This window comes from Thermobia domestica, chromosome 1, assembly GCF_964235325.1.
Source record: "Thermobia domestica chromosome 1, izTheDome1.hap1.1, whole genome shotgun sequence".
In the NCBI taxonomy this organism is placed as follows: Eukaryota; Metazoa; Arthropoda; class Insecta; order Zygentoma; family Lepismatidae; genus Thermobia; species Thermobia domestica.
The window spans coordinates 82,508,676-82,521,159 of NC_137454.1; the positions used below are offsets into that span (position 1 = coordinate 82,508,676).

At 36.6% G+C, this 12,484-nt stretch overlaps 1 protein-coding gene across 1 annotated transcript in view; it reads left to right on the forward strand.

Moving 5' to 3' along the window:
• The window catches only part of Cdc23 (cell division cycle protein 23), a 108,900-nt gene extending 99,238 nt beyond the window's left edge, over window positions 1-9,662 (forward strand). Inside the window, exon 12 of the mRNA XM_081760013.1 lies at window positions 9,037-9,662. The gene's annotated coding sequence lies outside the window, so the exon portion shown is untranslated. The remainder of the gene's footprint in view (window positions 1-9,036) is intronic.
• Window positions 9,663-12,484: the final 2,822 nt, after the last annotated feature.

Below are 12,484 nucleotides of genomic sequence, written 5' to 3' on the forward strand. Positions count from 1 at the left end.
ACTCCTTAAAACTAAAGACATGTTAGGGATATGAGAGGTGCAAAGGCAAGTGCCGAGCAAATGCAGGGGTCTAGGGGCGAAGTACCCAGTTAGCCGAAGTCTAGTATATTATAATACCGGAGTACTAGCTGTAGCATTCACGACAAAGAGCCAATGTGCACTTTGATATTTTACAGCATATGGAAAATTAATGGGCTTTCGAAATGCAATATTTCAGGTTACTTTTCGGAAATTTGGCAACTACCGAAAATACAGGACTTTAGCAGTACTCCCTCTTCTGTCCTTTTATTGTTTCAAGCTTTGGGGTGAGGAGTTCATAAATGACACTTCTACTAGTTATTTCATAGCACTAGCCTAAAAACATTCTTTTGCTATGCCTTGTTTTCTACTGAAAGGGAAGGAGAAAGGCAGTATTCGATTTAATTTTTTTCAAAAATATGAAAAAAAAACTTGATCGGGGCATCATTTGGTTACAGTATGAGTTAGGAAATTAGGACTTGTGTGAAATTAAGTTACTGAGTTAAAATAGATATCGAATATTTTCCTCAGTTTTACTTTCCATTATCATTGTCTATAGCGTTTGTTATATACAAGAAATTTTTATTTTTCCACTTCCATTGCCGTCGAAAATACGTACTATACAAAATTTATAAATTACGATGTAAATTTAAACTTATTTCGCAAATTACTACGCAAAAACCTATCTATATACGCAAAAACGATTGAACGTAAATGAACTAAACAAAAACTCAAATAGGAAATACCATGGAGCAAATCGAATGGTGATGTAACGGTGTCCCCCAGGGCCGTTCTTCATGGGGCCCAACTTTAAAACTTTAAATAGAAAGATGGATCGAGCGATACTTCATTCGATAGATCTTTAAAAACTAAAAAGCGTTAAAGCAAAAGATTTTTCATATCGGTCACCGTATTCAAAATGACAGTCAAGAAATGTTGCCTGTATCACATGAAAGTCCAGTACCACTAATATGAAAACGGTTGAACAGAAATAAACCAAACAAAAACTCAAACAGGAAATGCCATGGGACAAATCGAATTTTGTTATCGCAGTGCCCGCCAGAGCCGCCCTTTATGGGGGGCCCAGGGCCCACTTTAAAATTTGAAATGGAAACGTGGGGCGAGTTCGATATATCTTTAAAAAGCTGTTGCAAAAGATTGTTCATAAGCTTCACCGTTTTCAAAATGACCTCCAAGACATGGTACCTGTATCAGATAAAACGTTCAGTACTATAAATATGAAAACGGTTAAAGATAAATGAACAGAACAAAACTTCGAATAGGAAATATCAAAGGGCATTTATCATTCCACGGCTCGAGAATATTGCAACAAAGGAAAAGATGATTAGAGTGAAAGTGCCATAATGCAATGGAGAAAATCTAATTCCTAGAAAATTATCACTCCAACCTCCCTTGGTAAGTGAGTGAAGCGGGAAGGAACAGTGAAATTGCAAATGAGAACCTTAGTTCTTGCAAATTGTATCTACGCAACAAAATTATCTGAAATGTGTTTTTATGAGGTAGATATCTCTGTAATGGGAAAAAAGTAGGTAAAATTCTTGTTAAATCGTACCTTCCACTTTGATTGCAGGCAATGATTTTATGTAAAAATGAATCAACTGCAATGCGAAGCAAATTTGCCGAACAATGCAATTTTAGAACAATGTGTACAAACGTGGTTTTGTTAAACAGTCGTCTCCACGATACTGGTTCGATTCTTCTCCTTCTATGTCTCCTTGCAAGTGATAGAAATGAGCTTCACTGAGATGCTCTCCACAGTTACATTCCGAATAACTTTCAGCGGTAATTTCAGTTGTGATCCTCATGAAACGGTTCATACTGATGTAGATGCCTCCCAGGCATCTTGCACGCATTGCGTTAATTATCAGGGGCGAAAGGGCGGGCAAATTGTTTCTAAGTTCCAAAAATATATTATTAAAACCTTTGCTTCTCATTTCAGTTGCTTCTTTCTCCCCATCCGATCACACTTTGCAATATAAGTGGTACTAAACTTGAAAACGAATTTCACCTCATTTTTAATCATTACAGTACCACTCACTTGTACACCCAAGTGTTTCAGACAAACCATACCTATTACAAGTAAACGTGTGGTTCTCATTTGAGATTTTACCATTCATTCCCGCTTCACCGACTTAGGGAGGGAGATCGGAAAGATAATATTCTAAGAATTAGATTTCCTCTTTTGCAGAATGTCACTTTTACTTTAATAATCTTTTTCCCCGTTGCATCTCGATCCGTGGAATGATAAATCCCCTTTGTGATTTCCTATACGAGTTTTATTCTGTTCATTTGTCTTCAACCGTTTTCATATTAGTGGTGCTGCACGTTTTATCTGATACAGGCAAAATATCTTGGCTGCCATTTTGAATACGGTGATTGATATGAAAAATCTTTTTTATCAACGCTTTTTAGTTTTCAAAGATCTATCAAACGAGGTATCACTCGCCCCATGTTTCCATTTCAAATTTTAAATTTGGGCCCTGGTCCCCCATGAAGGGCTGCCCTGAATGGGACAGCGATAACACCATTCGATTTGTCCCATGGCATTTCCTGTTTGGTTTATTTATGTTCAACCGTTTTCATATTAGTGGTACTAGACTTCTATGTGATACAGACATTTCTTGTCGGCCATTTTGAATACCGTGACCGATATGAAAAATCTTTTGCTTTAACGCTTTTTAGTTTTCAAAGATCTATCGAATGAGGTATCACTCGACCCATCTTTTTATTTAAAATTTTAAAGTTGAGCCCCATGAAGAACGGCCCTGGGGGACACCATGACATCACCATTCGATTTTACCCATGGTATTTCCTATTTGAGTTTTTGTTTAGTTCATTTACGTTCAATCGTTTTTTAGATATTTCCGTGGAAAGATTAAAATGGGCCACCATATATATATATATATATATATATATATATATATATATATATCCAAGGGTTGGTCAAAAAATCTAAAACGTTTGCAAAAGTGTGAAAATCATACCTAGTATGGTGAGGGGCCTCCTTCTGCGTCCAAAAAGCTTGGATCTGACGTGGAATGGACGTATACAGCTCCTGAATCATGGCGTGTGGAATTTTGTACCAATGTTCCTCCAACACATGCCCCAGTTCCGTAAGGGATGCTGGTGGAGGGTAATGAAACCGAACACGCCTTCTTAACTCAGACCACAATGGCCCAATGATGTTCAGATCTGGTGATTGTGGGCCCCAGGGGAGGTGTGATAGCTCCTGGTCATGCTTCTCAAACCATGATTTCACCGTTTTTGCAGCGTGACAGGGTGCCAAATCATCTTGGTAGATGCCATCAACATCAGGGAACAATATTTGGACCATGGGTAGAACCTGGTACCCCAAAATGGCTTCATACGCCTTAGCATTCATCATTCCATGCAGGGCTATGATGGGACTTGCAGAAAACCACGATGTCACTGCCCATACTGTAACAAACCACCCTCCATGCTTTACAGTTGGGAGCAGACAGTCTGTATCATAGGCCTGCGACGGTGTTCTCCGTACGTAAACACGACCGGTTGTTGGAAACAAGGTGAAGGTCGATTCATCGGACCACATTACGTGTTTCCAGTCCTCATGAGTCCACGCCTTGTGGTCCTTGCACCACTGGATACGCCTCTTCGCATTTACTGCTGTGACGAGGGTTTGGCGATAACGGCCCTGCCATGAATTTTCATTTTATGAAGTTCCCCACTGTTTTCGATGAAACCGGGTTCTGTAGGCCGGAATTGAGTTTAGACGTAATTTTCATTGCAGTGGTCTTTTCAGCTGCTTACAATCTGTTTTAATGGCCTCCGGTCCTTATCTGACAGGATTGTCTTTCGACCACTGTTGTGCTTTGCAGACGTCGTTTGCCCATGAATTGTGTATGCCCTCGTGATATTGGACACAGTGCCTTTCGATCCCCCCACAATGTTCGCCACTGTTTCCACTGAAGCTCCAACCAAAAGAGCACTAACGATCATGCCTCTTTGGAAGTCTGTCAGGTCACCCATTTTACCGCACCATTTTCACACCACGACATTCATAGGTGAACTGGTTACTGCTGACGGAAGAGGAAGGTCCACATGACACATTGAAAACAAAAAACGATCGGCAACCGCAACACGTGTTGTACAGTGGAGGGCCAAACTTACGTGTTCTGTATGAAGTGTTTATAGATTTTTTTGTCTACCTCGTGTACATATATATATATATATATATATATTATACGTAGATAATTAGTTATTTTACTAAAAGCTGTTACATTACAGCCTATAATAGTTTTGCTTCAAAATACATTTATTTTCTATAAGTTGGCCATCTATCTATGTAGGTCACTTTCCATAGAACCGTGGTAACCAACATATAAGGTTTCATTGTACTGCGAATGATGTACTTAGGATGTAGTACTTTCTATTCGTGGAAACAACTTTAGGCGTGTGACAGAAAGGTGACTTGGAAGAGCGACCTGACAGCTATTTGGACTTACGATAAACATCTCCTGTACTAATTTTACATTTTCCTCCAACTTGGATACCGGGAAGTGGCTTTATCTTCAAGTACGTAGTACAGAATCTATATATTCATTACCCTGCAGTGCAATATATGGTTTCCAGCCCATTGAAACACAAGATCCGTTTACACTCAAACATCATCTTGAACTTGTACCACGGACTACGAAGCCAGGTGCTCGTTCATAGAATATCAGGCGTTGTGATTTTTAAAATGCTGTCATTAACAAGGAAATATGAAATCAGATATCAAAAATTAAATTCTACCATTATAAGGATTACAATTCCTTTTTATTTTGTGCAAATATATAAACTACTATTTATAGAAGTGAGAAGTATATTTCAATAGGGAGTTACTGTTCATCCTGTGTAACCATTTCGTACGAAAATGATTTTAAAAAGCGGTAATACCTAGCAGGAAAGTACAGGAGAAAGGATTGAATTTTCACTTGAACTTCAATTATTTTTCATTAATAACAGAATCAATATTTTCTGTGAAGTGCTAAATTTGAGATACATAATCAACCTAAAGTGGAAATCTTTTGAGTAAATTCTTGGAGTAAAAAAAAATTCTTATAAAACCATATCGAGAATAATGCTTATCAAAAGATTATTTATGTCGTCATCTGGTAGACCTGTTAAATGTATGCAGTAAACTATTGATTATCTACGGTCTTATTTGGTGGGATGATTTATCACTTTGTGACAAAAATATTTGGTTAAAAAAAACTTCAGTCACAAAGAAAATATATTTTAACCCAAAAATACAAAAAACAATTAACCGGCTTTTTGTGAAAAGGTAAACCAACAAATTGGGAACTACAGAAAATTACTTTTATTTAGTCGTAAATATATGTGTGTAAATTGTAAATAAGAATTTTACTAAAGCATTTTCATACTGATTTGTACCCTTTTTCAGCAATTTTGCGGATAATCCGCGGTTGTCACGCCACCAATTCCCCGGATAGTCGAAAGTTTATTGTATATGTACTCAGTTTAAACTTTGTAGAAATAGTTCTGTTTTATTATTAACTGAAAATAATTGAATCCCTTCTTAAAAGTTATTTTTTTCTGCATTTCTCCGCAATATGTTGCTAACTTTAAATATCTTTAATTCGCAACCGTAAAACAATTATAGATGGAAAACAAAAGTATATTTAAACAAATAAATCTTGATATTCCATTTATGTTCTATTTTATTCGAACTGACGCTTCAAAGACTACTGATTGCTTTTATCTCTGGTGATAAGGATAGTCAGTAGCCATTTAAACATTAGTTCCGATAAAATTAAACACAGATGGAACATCAAAAGCTTTATGTAATTAGTAGTTGATGAAGTATCCGACGTTGCTCGGGTAAAATATAAGAAATTCCAGCTCATATATTCTAATTTCGGCATAAATTTTAAATCCCTCTTCCCCCTTAGGAGATGCAGGTTTATAGCAATGACATAATTAAAACCTAGCTTTAGGTAGGTACTGACTATTTATTTTAAACGGTTGAGCAATGTAGATTTCTATAGCGGAGAAGCATACAATCAATATTATACAAGTCCCTCCTTTCTCCCTTAGAAACGTCACTTTCGAAAATGCTGCGACACGTGTCAACGTATTTGTAGTAAGGAATTTCATTTTCCTAACTTGAGGTACTCTAGTCCTGGTATGAGTTTTAAAACTCCTCTGTCTCCTTAGGAGATGCATTTCAAAATAGTGGCAAGATAATATCCCATTTCGAAGTAGATATTATGTAAAAAATAATAATTTCAATCGGTTTAGCAGTTTTACTGTGATGATAAGACAACGTCGACTTGAATGTGGAAATAGCCCTCCCCTGAGTCGTTTTCAGTATCGTTGGGACATGTTTCCAATTATTTTTAATGAGAAGTTGATTCTAATCTTCCTAACTTGAGGAGCTGTTCAGACACTCTAATTGTGATAAAATTTTGAACCTACCTACCTACCTACCTACCTACCTACCTACCTACCTCTCTCTCTCTCTCTCTCTCTCTCTCTCTCTCACTCACTCACTCACTCACTCACTCACTCACTCACTCACTCACTCACTCACTCACTCACTCACTCACTCACTCACTCACTCACTCACTCACTCACTCACTCACTCACTCACTCACTCACTCACTCACTCACTCACTCACTCACTCACTCACTCACTCACTCACTCACTCACTCACTCACTCACTCACTCACTCACTCACTCACTCACTCACTCACTCACTCACTCACTCACTCACTCACTCACTCACTCACTCACTCACTCACTCACTCACTCACTCACTCACTCACTCACTCACTCAAGATTCGCATTGTTCTCGTAGTGACATAACAGAAACCAGTTTAAGGTGGGTTCTAACTTATATTCAAAAATTCATTTCAAAAGGTTCAACCGCTTTTCCGTGATGTAGCAGAATACCCGTTCTTCTCACAGGAAGAATAAGTTTATAGGAAATATTTGTAAGGTATATTTGAATCCCCGTCCTCCTTCTTAGGATACCCGTAAAATCAGTAAATAGCCTATGGTCCATGTAGGTATTATGTTTCAAATTCGTTTCAAACTGTTTGGCTGAATGAATTTGTGTACAGGGTAAATAAACATTCATCCTTATAAAATAAACATCTTCGTGAAGATTGTGTGCAATATTAAAAGCATATTTGTTTAAATCAGAAATGCCTACGCAGAAACGTTCTTATTTATACAAAAGTGTCCCAAAACAACGGAGAAAACGTTAAAAAAAATAACACGTACCTTAATCATCAAGAAAGTGGTCCCCTCTCTCGAAGTATTATCCATTTAATTGAATGCAAGTGTCTCAGTGTTCCTCCTTCTTTTGAAGCATCGTCTGAAATTCTTTATGCGGAGTCCTGTCTAATTCTTTATGCGGAGTTTCCGCCTTAGGGGATGAATTTAGTTTCCAAATGCTACTTTCTGCTTTGGTGTGTAAATCTTCCTCCAGAAGAGGACAAATTTACCCTGCAAATTTCTTCAGTTGACAGCAACATTTAATGGTATACTTCCGTTAATCCTTCATGTCCATTTCTTCCTGAAACCACAGACCTCAAACATTTGTGGGGATACAGAAAAACTCCGCTCACTCAACGCTGCCTAACAATCAGCACAAGTGCTATAAACTTCCGTTCTCTGTTGCTATTGCTATTAGAATAACTGCCAAACGTGTCAAGCTTACACGCCATTTTGCGAAACGTCGATACAGATTTTCTCAGTTGTTTTGGAACAACTTTTGTATTACCTAATAAAAGAATTTCTGTCTCTGCTGTATATATCTGTGTCATTTTACCACGCATTCGGAAATATCGTCCCGAAAGGGCATAAATGTGAAACTATTAAGTTAACAGACCGCTGCATAGATCAATTAAATTTTCGTGTATTTGTACGTTGAGAGAGAGAAACAACAAATTTTAGCCAAAAAGAAGAATGCAGTTAAATAACGTACTAGGCAAGTGTAAAAGGCAGAGTAATATAAATAAAAGTAAATACACGGAATTTCCAGAAGGATATTTGTTCTTCGACCTATGCTCTCACAACGTTAGTTCGACTTATAAGTTCTCATCTCTACATGAAATTATTAGTTTGAATTGTCAATTTCGACTGACTATTAATACCACATGTAGTTTTTTTTTTTTTAACCCGTAGGAGCTATATTGCAGAAAAAAAATGTTATTTCCCCTAGTTCTTAGATTAATCTGCAAGGCCTGGCAGTCGTGCTGGTTGCATAAGCATAGGCATAACGACGAAATACTTTTCATCTGCATGATTTGGTGAGAGGTGGCCGTATCACATTGCATTTAGTCACTACTGTCTATTTCAGCGTTATAGACTCCTGTGTTTACAAAAATACAGCGGGGAAAAAAGGAATACTTTTTTCAGATTAATTTCCAATTTTTGCAGTTAAAAAATGAAAATAATCTAAAAAAGATAGTTGTTACATTGTAAAACTAGGATAGACGTCTAAATATGACCGGAAATGGTCAGTTTTACGTTGTAAAACTAGCATTGGCGTCCACCCATACATAATACATTTTAAAACAAAAATAAATAAATAAACAACTAAAATGAGATAACTCATCAATAGTAAATCCTGACGTCATAAAATCTATAAGAATGCGTTGAATTAACTCCAGAGTTGTACTATACAAGCAGTATTTGCGATAGGATCCTGTAATATACTAGTACAGTGTTCAGTAACCGTGAATGTTTACATCGTGCTTCACGCAGTATACCTTCGCATGTGCTTCCTGTATTGTTCATAAGATGTCTAGTGGCTAGTTTATTTCAAACTACATACGCTGAGAAATTTTAGGTGTTACATAAATGAAAATTAACATAAGATAGTTGTTAGAGTTATTGCATTCAGAGGATAACTTATTTATCTACGAAACTTTTGTCCAGATTTGTTTACAAAAGTAAACGTTCTAGGCTAGAACTAACTTTAATATATATTGTTCTTTTTTCAGGTCATCCTAAAATACCTGCCCCAATGTTTATGACAAAGGAGAACAAAATTTGGAGAAAATTCTGTAAAGGCTTAGAGGAGAAAACGTGTAAGTGCTTCATTGGTATGAGGAAGTTGGCCATAGACGATGTTCTGAATGTTAACAAATAAAATACTGTTTACGTTGGATCATGAGACATACTTGTTCGCAAAATTAGTATAAACTCTGGAAGTTGTGTATTACAATGCTTCAGGGCATGCAATACAAAAACTTGATATGAACAGCATATTGGATGCTTACTAAATTTTTTTTCTTTGATATAATTTCAACATCTCTCAGCATGTTCCTGAGAGTTTGTCGTTCTATTTCTGGTGTGTATTATCATCGGTACAATATATAATTGCTGTATTAAGACCTTATTTTTTAAATATTATAGTTACGTTTTCCTTTTTTTAAGAAAAGGAGAGGATGCAATAAGAGAACGTAAAATTAATTTTAGATCGTCCTGCAGAGGGACGATTCACATGTAATATTTTGCATTAGCGAAAAAAAATATGTAAGTTCAATTATTGAACGCGATCTTGACTTACATTTGTATATAGGATTTATCTTTACTATTGCAATAATAATTTTTTATATACTTAAAATATTTGCAGTATTATTTTCGTTCCTTTCCTGATACAAATAGAAGCAACTTGACCTTTTATAGAAGATATTCAATAAATGGAAATATTTTTTGTAGTGGTGTAAACCTGCTGCTGCTATTACAATAAAAAATAGGTTCTATTGAAAAGTCAAAAGTATCAAGTGTGTATTAATCTAGTGTCAATCATTCCTTTATTGCTGTGTTAATGCACAAATAGAAATTTCACTCGCTAGTGTTAACGGCGATGATTACTTGCGCTATCTGTAGTTTTTAGCCCATTGATGTATATGGGCATTTTTTTCTTCTGTTTTCTTTGAAAGGAACTGCAACTTCATTGGTTTGATTTTACTTATTTCTTTTTCAGATCCATTTAAGTGTTCCTTGCTTAGTGAAAACATAATTTTAATATTTAATACTCAAATTTAAGTAGTGATTTTCATTTATATACAATGCAAATTCATTTTTAAAAGCAAATGATATACAGGTAGTGGACACTGAAACTGAAACTCCTGATAGAAAGCCATAATTTGTGTTTAATAAGATGTTAGGGCGCCTTTGGCGGTCAGTACAGCAGCAACACGACTTGGGAAGGATTGATAAAGGTCTTGCACCGTTTGCAGAGGGATTTTCAGTGCAATTCAGTGACAAGTTCAGCACATGCACGTGATGGAGGGTAATGTTTCCTCACTCGATCCTCTTAACAAACCTCATACAGACTCAATGTTGAGATTTGGCGATTGAGGGGGCCATGGCAGGTGTTCAATCTAGCATACTCATTGAACCACTCTGTGACACGTTTAGCAGCATAAGTCAGTTATCATCTTAGAACACTGCAACACCGTCCAGGAGGAGTGTCGGAAGCATAGGATGTAAATGGTCCTTCTGAATGGTCCTATAGTCCTTGGCAGTGACACGGTCCTCTAGAATAATTAAGGGCCAAAGTCTATCACAGTATTGCACCTCAAACCATCACGGATCCGCCTCCATGTTTGACTGTGGGTGCCAAGCAGTCTGGGTTGTATGCATCAGAGGGGTTTCTCTAGTGAAACGCTCTCCCTGTAGTTTGGAAAACAGTGTAGCTAGACTCATCCAGAAATATAAGGTTTAGGTCATCTAACGTCCAGGTTTTATGCTTCTGGCACCACTGAACCCGCTTTGCGGTATTTGTGCTACTGATGAGTCTTCAGTATTGCAATCTTGCCGTGGTTCTTGCCCTTACGCAGGTATCAACGGACTGTTTTTATGCACACAGGTTCTGTGAGGTGTGTATTAATTTCTGCGGTGGTTTTCCGTTTGCCCGCAACAATCCTAGTCAATGTCCTGACGTTTCTTTCAGACAACTTCCGTTTTCTCCTGCAGTTGGTCCTCCTGGATATGGTTCGTCCTTCCTGTTTATATACACACATCACCTTGTATACTGTAGCTCGTGAGACGTCACAAAGGGTTGTAATTTTGAACACAGACGCACCTGCTAGACATGCCCCTATGATCTGTCCTCTTTTGAAGTTGGATATGTCCCCCATTATACAGCTCTACACACACGATCTGACGTTCACTGACGAACCTCTTCTACTAGAGAGACTACCAAGGACCTGCACATGTGACTTATTGCCTAAAGTACGATATAATCTACTAGATGGCTATGTGAGCTTCGCGAACATCCTATGCTATTTGCGCAAGTGTTTCAGTTTCAATGTCCACTACCTGTATAACTAGCCTTCAAGAAGAAATCAGTAAAATCACATTACTAAAATTCCAAACTCAACACACTAACTGTGTGTACGTTAGACTTCCATTGTTTCTCTGATAAAGACACAGTTAGTGTGTTGAAACTGTTATGTGTTTGTTCTTTTATTTATTTATATCACACAATGTGTTGTTCTTATGTTTAATTTGACAATATGGAAACGAGGCCTGATAGAACAGTTAAAATTCCAACTCATTTCAAAAGAAACAGAAAGAATTTCCCACGCTGAAAAGTTAAGATGGCATAGGTACTCATCACCGTTAATATAATAAATGTAATGTTCTGTGACTGAGTTCGGGAGAAAAAAATTTAGCGTCATGATGTTTAGATACACACTCTGCTATGCTCCTTACCCTGTTCAATGTTAAGGAAGAAATTGCCGTGATGTCATGTGTCAAACTTTTTTATTATTATTTTTTTTTTAAGTACATACATTTATAACTGATTAGATCAATAAGAATGTGTCCAGGGTTAACATTTTTTCTTCCGAACTCTTTAGATTTACATATAGGGCTGGGTTAATTTAAGGTTTTCAAAATCCTAGAGGTATTAAAAAAAAAAAAAAAAAAAAAAAAAAATCATCTAACATTGCTTGATATTTCAGTTTAAGAAACATTCCTTGACATATTGTATATGAGAATTAATATTTATTGCGGAGGAAGGAGGTGAAAATATTATATTTTTTCCTTGTGAACATACACAAAATGTGCTTACTGGTATAGTCTGCCGGTTAGAGACGTCATGCTGACGATCACAAGGCATGTTTCAGTTCAAGTCCAAGCTTAAGCACAGGTATTTGTTATCATTTCACCATAAACTTACACTTCATCATCGACGTCGTTTACGTTATTTCTTTAACCTATAGAGCAGAATTAAACAAACGCAAAAGTGAAACATTCAGACAAAAAAAAAAAAAAAATCAAGAGAAAAATTTACTTAAACAGAAATATTTTGAGTTGATCGCAGAAATGCACTAAAGGGGAAAAAAAAGTTTTGTCAGGACAGAACAAAATTCTTACTTACAATATTTTGAGTTTTTTTTACCGTAAAAATGCTTTCTCATTTTTGTATTCCTG